A 10,280-nucleotide genomic window follows, 5' to 3' on the forward strand; every position below is an offset into this window, starting at 1 on the left:
TGACAAATGCCTATACCTATTTGACTTGTATGAAGATAGAAAACCTTTAGTCACTCCAGAAAATTATCTCATTCCACTGCCCAGTCATTCCCTATGTTCTGCCCCAGAGACAAACACTGCCTTGATTTTTTTTTTGACTATTAGTTTGGGCTACTCTAGGAATTTATATAAATGATATTATGCAATGTATACTCTGTGCGAAGTGTGTTCCACTCAGTATAATGTTTTTGAGATTCATCTGTGTTGTGCGTATCATTAGCACGTTCCTTCTTATTGCACAATAATAATCCTTTGTATGAGTAATTATACCACAGTTTGTTCAAACATTGTTGTGTTGTTGGACACCTGAGCTGTTTCTAGTGTTTGGTTAGTGCTAATTAAATTTCCATGAGCATTCTTATACAAATCTTTCATTTTTTATGGGTGGACGTTGTAAGAGTTAAAGAGGAAAGAAACATGAAAAGTAGCTGAACAGTCAAAGACACGTTTGTTTTGGAGGATAAACCTCAGAGGGGCTTCAGGAGCATTCTGTCTTACAGACTAAGAGTATTTAAGTGTTCAGGGCGAGTGGGCTTATCACAGGCTTGGAATGTTTCTGTGTCAGGGAGAAGTTTATTGTGGGGTTGCAATGTCTCTGGTCGGAGGGGAGGTTATCTCAGGGCTGGCATGTCTCTGGTTGGGGAGGGGTTTATCTTAGGGTTGGAATGTTTCTAGTCGGAGATGGCATTTGTGATTTATGGTCATGCTGACATTAGCCATTAGGCTGATGCCCTTTGGGTTGGATTTAGGTGGTTTTTGATCAAGGGGAACTTTAAAATGGTGGTGCTTGTCCAAGATGGTGATGCTCCTGCTCTGTCAGGTATACATTATGTTTTATAAGAAATTATCAAATAATGTTTCAAAGTTATTGTACTCCATTTACACTCCCACCTAACAATGTAGGAGGATCCCAGTTACTCCATATCCTTACCAGCATTTGTATTTGTCAGTCTTTTAGGTTTTAGCCATTCTGAAGGTTATGTAGAGGTATCTATTTGTGATTGTAATTTGCATTTTCCTAATGAGAAATGAGATTGAGCATTTCTTCATGTACTTATTGGTTATTTGTATATCTCTTTTTGTGGAGTTTCTGCTCAAAACTTTGGCCCATTCTTATCGGGTTGTTTGTCTTTTACTCTTAGTTGTAAGAGTTCTTTATATATATTATACTAGACATAGGTCCTTTGACAGATATATATTTGAGAGTCAGCATGTTTAATTAATCTTAGTATTGGCTGCCTAAAGTTTATTGAGGTAAATTTTGAGATTGTAGACAGATTGAGCGGGAAAGGATTCATGATCACTTAACACTTACCATGTAGACAAGAAAAAAAAAACTAAACTTATATTCTTGTTCTTGACCAACACAGTGTCAGTGCAGATAGAATGGAAACAAATTTCTGAGGCAAAATACTGAGAATCTGATCACAGTATAGATGGTGGAACAGAAGGAAATAGAAGAGTTGAGTACGATTCTAGATTACTAGCTCATAAGAATAGGTGGGTTCAATTATAACAATACAAATAAAGAAGAAGTAAATATAATGAGTTTGGTATGATACTTGTTATATTTGAGATCAATTTGGGCATAGATGTCTGATGAGGAGTATAGATGTCTAATGGGGAGCTGGATTTAAAGGTCTAGAATTCCTTATGAGAGAGCTATTCCCCCTCATTTGACAGATTAAGAAACTTGATGTCCTAGAGAGGAAGAGAGACTGTATCAAAATCTCAATGGCAGCTCTAGGTCTAGATCCATGTTTCTTGCTCCTTCATCTTGTATTTCCCCTACCAGGCAACCCACAGATGACATTCTCACAGCTGAAGTCAGAATATTAGTGCAGGAACAAAACTTTATTTGGTAGACCTTTAAATCTGTTCCCCAAAGAGCAGCACACCATTGGGAAAAATACTAGATGTATTCTGCAGTTTATTAGCTGGTTTAATGCCAGCTGCTGGATTTATTCACCTGTGGTAACTAGAGGTACAAACTGCATGATGTTTCAAATGATGCCTGGTGTAGTTGAAAGTCCTCCGGATCTTCACCTTTTGCTATTAAAAAAATTAATATTTGACACCCAATATGATGCAGCTTAATTGACTACCTGATATCAAAACAACTTGACAAAAAAACAGGTGTTTCCTAAAGCAGATGCAAGGGGAGACAAAAACATAGCTGTTGTGATCCTATATTGAAGCACTGTTGGCTTCTCACATGGAGGCAGAAGAGACAAGAAGTGCCATTTCATCTTATTTCAGATTTAAATGTCAACAATTTCACATCTACTATTGTTGCAAAAGCCTTGAACTCCACTTCTTAATACCTAAAGCCAAGACCAATGACTTCTCAGTAGGCTAGGCCCCATCCACCAACCCTACCAGCCTCTAGATTCCAAGCATTTCTAAAATCAACTTGTATCTAAGAGTTCTGTTAAGAATTCTGGGACTTAAAGAGAAAGTTCCTGAATATGACTTTATTGTAGGGAATGCTATCAATTTGAGCTAGAAGATATCTCACATTCACAAATAATAAATGAAATAACAGATATACTGGGGAAGAGTTGATGTTATGCATGTGGCAACAAAAATTAAAATACTCTAGCTCCTGTTAATGTAGTATCCCACCACTCAGGATAGGAGTAGAGAACTTCTTTAAATTGAGATTCCAAATGAGAATTAAATAAGAATCCTTACTAAATATTCAGGAATCCCAGACCCTCATCTGAAATCACTCATTTTCCTGTTCAGTGTATGGCACACCAATTTGGAACTGCTACCTTAGATGTGATTCTTCCTCCTTTTTCCCTCATTTGTAACTCAAACAGAAACAAGTTCTCAGTGATTGTACTTTTAAAATCGTAATAATACATTTGAGGAATTATTTTCTTTATCGCATTATAGCACCAGTGTTCTGGATTTCTTCATTATTATCTAGGTCCAAAAATTTACTTAACAAATATTTTAACTGCCAACTGTGGATCATGCATGGTCCTGGGTGCAGGGTATAAAGTGATAAATATGAGAAAGAAATGGTACCGTGGGGGTTACATTCTACTGGATAATAACCCATATTTATATAGTGCCTATTCTGTGCTAGTCATGCCCCAAGTGGGTTACATATACTGTGTTAACATCATGTAATCTTTACTACACTCTAGTACTTCATTACACAGATAAGGAAACCAGAGGACAGAGAGGTTAAATAACATGCTCAAAGTCAGAGAGTAAACATCAGCTGGAGTACAAACTCCTTTCTATTCTATCCATACTCATTGCCATGGGAATTTCATCTAGTCTCATGTCGTTAAACATTTATGCAGCAATGACCCCCAATTGATATCTCACTTATATGTCTCCTGAATTTCAGGTGCATAGATCCCATTGCCCGTCCAATTTATCCACTTGCATTTCTAACAGATTTCAGTTGAAAATGTAACTAATTGATCTCTTGATACACCTCCCAGACCCGTGCCCTAAAATCACTCCACTTGCAATAGGCTTTATCTCAACTGGCAACAACTGCATCTTTCTAGTTGCTCAGAATCCCCTGTTTCTATGACACCTTATGTACAATCCGTCTTGGCTCTACATTACAAAATTTCTGGCACTTTGCAGCAGCTCCACTGCTACCACCCTAGCATGAGCCACATCATCTCTCCCCGGAATTCTGCGGTGGCCTCCTAACTTGTGTCTCTGCTTCCAGTCTTGCCTCCATATCACAGCCTGATAATCTTTCTAAATTTTTTCAAGTCCATCAACTTTGAAGTCATCTCTGATCACTCTGCTTTAGCAACGCTGGCCTTCTCGGTCTCCATTGAACAGACAGGCTCTCACCTTGGGGCCTTTGCACAGTCTCTGGCACCTACTGACATGCTCTTTCTTCAGGCATCCACACACTAAATCTTGCGCTTTTTACAAGCTTTTGTTCAAATGTTACATTCTCCAAGAAGTCTATCCTGTACTTGGTATTTAAAATTATAACATCCCTTTCCCTCGGTATTTCTATTCCTGCTCCAATTTTTTGACACTTATTCCTTTTGTCTTCTAAGACATTATATAATTTATTTATTTAGTCTATCTTCGCCTACATGACTGTAGGCCCCAAGAGGACAGCAATTTTTGTCTGTTTTGTTCATTAATGTATCTTGATAACCTACAATGTCTAATATCTAATAGCTGCTCGGTAAGTAATTCTTGTTTTAATTTAAACAGAGCCATTTATAAAAAGTCAAGTGGAACAGCATTCCAAAGTTAGAAACAATTAGAGAAAGGAACTTGGGTGGCTATGAGCTTGGCAGCTTCTTGAACTGAAACATCAATGTAACTGCAGCCCAGTAACTCAATAGGAAAGTGGTATGAAGCTGTGCTGCTGGGGCAGGAGGGGCAAAACTGTGGAGGGCTTTGTAGGCCACGGTGAGAAGTGTGGGCTTCATTTTTAGTGTTGCATGAATCACCCAGAGGTCTTAAGCAGAGTAGAGACATAACTGAGTTTATATTTTAAAAATATATTGGGTGCTGTACGCAGGGTCAGTTGTAGGGAGGCAAAATTTAACATAGGCTGGTGGCATTTTTAAAAATTAAGACTATTTTGGAAAACTATTTGGCATTATCTTCTAAAATTGAACTTAGATGTGTCATAGACTCTGCAATTCCATGCTTAGTTATAACAAATATACGTATTAACCTGGGCACTAAAAAGACAGGCACAAGAAGGTTCATGACAGCATCGTTCATAACAGATGAAAATTAGAATCAGCCCAAATGACCTCAAGAGTCATTAAATTGTGACACATTCATACAATGGAATATGGCATGGCAGAAAAAAGACCCTCAACTCCCGCTGCGAGGAACTGTGAAAATTGATTTCACAATGTCTTTCAGCAAAAAAAGCTCAACACTAAAGAATACATACTTATGACAACTAGTCTCCAGAGATGGCCCCTCAATGAACTAGGCCTCTAGGAATTCACATTTTTGTATAATTCCCTACAGCATTGAATTCAGCCTCAGTTGGGACTAACTTAAACCCACAGATTATGGTAGAAGTGACATGTGCCAGTTCTAAGCCTAAGCCTTAAGAAGGCTTATTAATTTCCACTTTTGTGCATTTGGGAATTCTGACCTGCATGTAATGCAACATCAGCTATCCTGCTGAAAAGAGCACTTGGACAGGCCCCATGATAAGGCCACATGGAAAAGAGAGACCCTGGGACTACTTAGTGGGGGAAATACCCAGATGTCCCACGTGACATCAGCTGCCATCTGACTGTTAGCACATGAGAGAGCCAAGGCAAGAACCACCCATCTAAGTCCAGCCAACTTTCAGAACCATGGGAGAACCATGTTGTTTTAAGCCACTAAGTTTTCAGATGGTTTGTTGGAAAGCAATCAATAATCAAAACATAAATTAGAACATATTTATTAGAGGAGAGTTCTGTTTACAATATAAACTGCTGTAACAAAAACCTAAACATGTAGCATTGGCTTTGGTAATGGGCAACATTTGGAGGCCAGAAGGCCTAAGCCTTACTGTTAAAGGACGCTACAATAATGGTGACCCTTGGGATTCAAGGACAAATAGTTTGGCAGCACTGTCATCTGTAGTAACATAGAAAATAGAAAATATATCGAATAAATTGTGCATATTTGGTTAAGGAGATTGCTAGGCATAATGTTAAAAGTGCCAACAATTTTCCTTTAGCTGTACTTAATCAGATACGGATACAGAAAAAGATTAGGAACTATTCAATTTTCAACAAGATAAACATTTCCATGTCAAGACTTTCTGGGTCTCTGGCAAAATACTCTAAAAGGAAGAAAGAGCCTTAGGGGGAATATCAAACCCAGTGTTTTTCATTTAAAATGTGATCTCAGGGTAAATATCTCAAGATCCTTTTTTTAAGATCTCAGAAAAAATGAAGATGGTGCCCCAAAGGCCCCCTCAGCTAGATGTAGGGCTTTTAAAATCCTAAAGGTACTGTTTCATAATATCCTGCCATAGCAGTTACTTAATCCAACATAGAGAGAGACCTGTCTTACAGAGATACGTGGGTATGGCTTTTGTCTCATGCTATAAATTATAATTTGAATTACAAGAAAACCCACAAAGTTTTAGAAAGAACTTACATAATTTTGAACTGAAAAGGAAAGAAGAGAAGCCATTTGAAATAGAAGAAAAAAAAAGCAAACCAAAAGGTCTTTGGGACCCTAAATTCTGACGGGAGGGAGCAAACCAAGAAAACAAACATGAATTTTTTATTAAAAAAGGAAGAATGACTCAGAAGCTGGAGCCAAAAGCTCTGAGGGTAGAACTAAGAGGGGAAACCCACTTCCAGGGAACAGAAATGGGCATTTATCAGGAGCTGGCAACAGGTGCCTGGTGAAAATCTGGAGTTCAGATTTGTTATGAAGGAGTGACCGCTGTGTGCTTGCTGGTTTTCCATTCTCTTTTTAAATGGAAGTGTCTACTGTGGTCCTTTCATTGCAGTCTCATCACTGTATGTTGGTGGTGGATGAAAAGTGGGGAGAGAACATCTCTTTAGTTCACATGTCTTCAGCCTGAGAGAAGTCATACTCAGAGAGCCTTATCCACACCTGGACCTAATTTAAAAGACAAGGTCCTAAAATCCAACCCTTAGCCTGATGCTATATCAGAATGAGATCTGAGAATGGGACATGGTGGGTGCATTTTACATGTGGGAATGACATGACTTATTGGGGGCCATGTGGCAAACTGGTAGCCATCCAAAGATGGCTCCCCAGTGAATACTTCCTGACGTTTACACTCTTGTACAGTAATTTTCGGGATCTCTTTCTCTGATTATCCTTTACTTAGCATCGTGTTCTTGGTTTATGGATGCAATAATCTTCTTAATCTGTCTAGAGATACTAATTTGAGTTACTCTCATATAAAGTGATGCTCCCTCTCACACCCTGAATTAGTTCTTATTCCATTTGGAATTATTTTCTTCTATATGTGTGTGTATTTTTTTTATGTTGCAACCTTTCCTCAAATAATAGCTGATGTTAGGTTGCCCATATATACTTAAGGATTAGATACTAAAACTGACTGAAACAATGGATGGAGCTTGTCAATTAGCAAGGCTTCATTTTAAGATCATCATTTGTTCCTGCCACAAAGCCTTGTACTGGTTGCTCCTCCTACCTGGGAATTGCTTGAGAGGATATTTGCATAGCTAATTTCTTTGGGTCATTTTAGTATCATTTGAAATATCCCATATTCAGCAATGCCTTGTCTGACAAAAGTATTAGTATTTAATGTTACCTACTACTAACACCTCCCCTCAGCCAGGTACATGCTCTCTCTACATTATATTTTCTGAAGACTGATTACTATTTTAAATGGTCCTTTTGGTTGACTTGTTTGGCTGTCTTTTGTACTAGAAAGTAAAACTGTGAGGGCAAGGCTCTCATAAGCTTTGTTCGCCACAATGTCCCAACACCTAGAACAAGGCACTGAATGTTGCATGTTCTTAATAAAAATTCATTGAATCAGTGATTGAGACCCAGGCAGCCGCCTTGTTCTGGAAGTCTCGCACACGTATCTTAACTCCCATTGTCCAGTAAACCCTCTCAGTGCTCTAACGAAACTTTAGGAAACTGACTTTGAAAAGTTTCAATAAAAACAGTTAAAGTCCACTATGAAACTCTCTCCTTATGGCATTACTACTAAATCACACAAATCCAGGCCAAGGAGACTATTTTCAGCAGCGTTTTTATAAGAAAGATCATCTCATACACCAATTGTCCTTTTCCTATAGAGCAGAATGAGGCATGGAAAAAAAACACTAGAATTAGGTCAGAACACCCGGGTTTGAGTCTGGGCTCTGTCACTTATTAGTTGTATGATCTTATTCAAGTAGCTTAAAATCTCTGAGCCAATATATTTATATGTAATTTGAGGATAATAGACAGTTGAGGTTCTGTATGAAAATATCCACAGTGCATGTCATGAGTAGTGATTTAATGAATAATCCTTTTCTTCCTATACTGTACTTTACAATTAGGAAGCATTTCTCCTGTCTAAAGTCCTCTGTTCTTTGTTCCTAAATCTGTCTATTCTTTGTTCTCTATTGTGAATGTGCTAACAGAAACTACCCAGCAGATATAGTGATTCTAAAGTTTTACTTTAATTCTCAAGCCAAGCAGGAAGTGGGAAAAGCTGCCTGCTTTGTAAAGAAAATCTGAAATACAGCCATGTTCAGTCTTTTACATACTATCCAGCTTACAGCTGCTTTCATGTTATAACATCAGAGTTGAGTAGCTGCAATGGAGACTGGATCTGCGAAGATCAATATATTTAGTTCTTGCCCTTTAGAGAAAAAATGTGCTGAGCCTTGCTTTAATCCATTGGCAAGCAAACTTTTAAGCAAATAAAATGTTTAAAACAGAATTTTTAAAAGTAATTTTTGTATTACAAAAAGTTAAGGCAAAATGGGTAGAAGTCTTAGGTGATTGACATGTTTTAAAATCCCATTAAAAAACAAATTCAGAAAAATCATAAAAGTTACTGTCCTCTAAGGGACGAAACTTTTACTTTGTAGAACAGTGGCTTCCAACTGGGGGAAATTTTGTCCCCCAGTGGATATTTGGAAATGTTTGCAGACATTTCACTGTTGTCACAACTAGGGGTCAGGCAGCTACTGGCACCTAGCAGGTAGAGGCCATGGATTCTGCTAAATAGCCTGCAATGCACAAAGCCTCCCCCAACAATGAATTATTCAGCCTCAAATGTTAATAGTGCTGAAGGCGAGATGGAGGGACACGGTGTAAAACAAGCTGTGTACATAATTAAACAGCTCCTTTGGGATTTGTCATGGTATCTAGTGTGGCTTTCAAAACCTTTGACGTGCTGACCTGGCTCTCCAAAGAGAGTCCAAAACGCTCAAGTAAGTCAGCCTTCTACTTATGACTGACTGACAAGTGTAAAAAGCATATGGCTGTTTTCCACAATAATACAGATGTTTTTGTTGTCCCTACATTCCCTCTTCCCAGGGTACAAATAGTTACACCTTCCCAGGTTCCCCCATCTCTGCCTGCACCAGAGGCACTGAAACAAACCGCGTCAGGTCGTTAGTCCCTAAATGCTGCCCCGTGGCTGAAAATGTCCACATAATGTCCACGTGCTTCTGCCAGCCATTGCTAGCCAGCATTTCCCTAATCATCACCATTACAGGCTTATTTTAAATAAGGCTAAAATTGTTATTTCTTCTTCTAATCAGGCAGTAGAGGTATTAAGAAATAGTGAGCACTCTGTATGAACATTGGCTCCAGTGTCTGGTCCTCAAAATAGCATTCAGACACCTGAAAAATGCTTTTGGGAGAACAGAATAGTTATAATGAACATTTATTATATATCATTTTCTCCCCACAGGAGAATAAATTGACAAATGGACATGTACCCTCAAAGATTTTGTCATTAAAAATGTTTTTATGCAAAGACCATGCTAACAAAGATTCTCTGAACACATCATATGCACAGCATGTCCCAGTTCCCTTTCTTATGGGGCCTGTGGGTACATTTGTGTACGTCCACTTCAATATTGAGCTTGACTCATTTTCAGACACAACATTCTATGGTAGTGATGTAAAATAATATCTACTCTGTGCCTCTTGTCTTCTTTAGTGTCACAAGTATTAATCAAATAGAATGTTTGATAGCCAAAGTTATTTCAGTCCCTGTGGTTGATTCTATGCTCTTCTGTGATGGTTCATACTGAGTGTCAACTTGATTGGATTGAAGGATGCAAAGTATTGATCCTGGGTGTGTCTGTGAGGGTATTGCCAAAGGAGATTAACATTTGAGTCAGTGGACTGGGAAAGGCAGACCCACCCTTAATCTGGGTGGGCACCATCTAATCAGCTGCCAGCATGGCCAGAATAATAAGCAGGCAGAAGAACATGAAAAGACTAGACTGGCCTAGCCTCCCAGCCCACATCTTTCTCCCATGTTGGATGCTTTCTGCCCTCGAACATCGGACTCCAACTTCTTCAGCTTTGGGACTCAGACTGGCTTTCTTCCTCCTCAGCTTGCAGATGGCCTATTGTGGGACCTTGTGATCATGTAAGTCAGTACTCCTCATTAAACTCCCATATATATATATATATATATATATATATATATATATACACACACGTATGTGTGTATATATATGTGTGTGTGTGTGTATATATGTGTGTGTGTATATATGTATATATAGGATATATATGTGTATATAGGA

Source organism: Gorilla gorilla, chromosome 9, assembly GCF_029281585.2.
Source record: "Gorilla gorilla gorilla isolate KB3781 chromosome 9, NHGRI_mGorGor1-v2.1_pri, whole genome shotgun sequence".
In the NCBI taxonomy this organism is placed as follows: domain Eukaryota; kingdom Metazoa; phylum Chordata; class Mammalia; order Primates; family Hominidae; genus Gorilla; species Gorilla gorilla.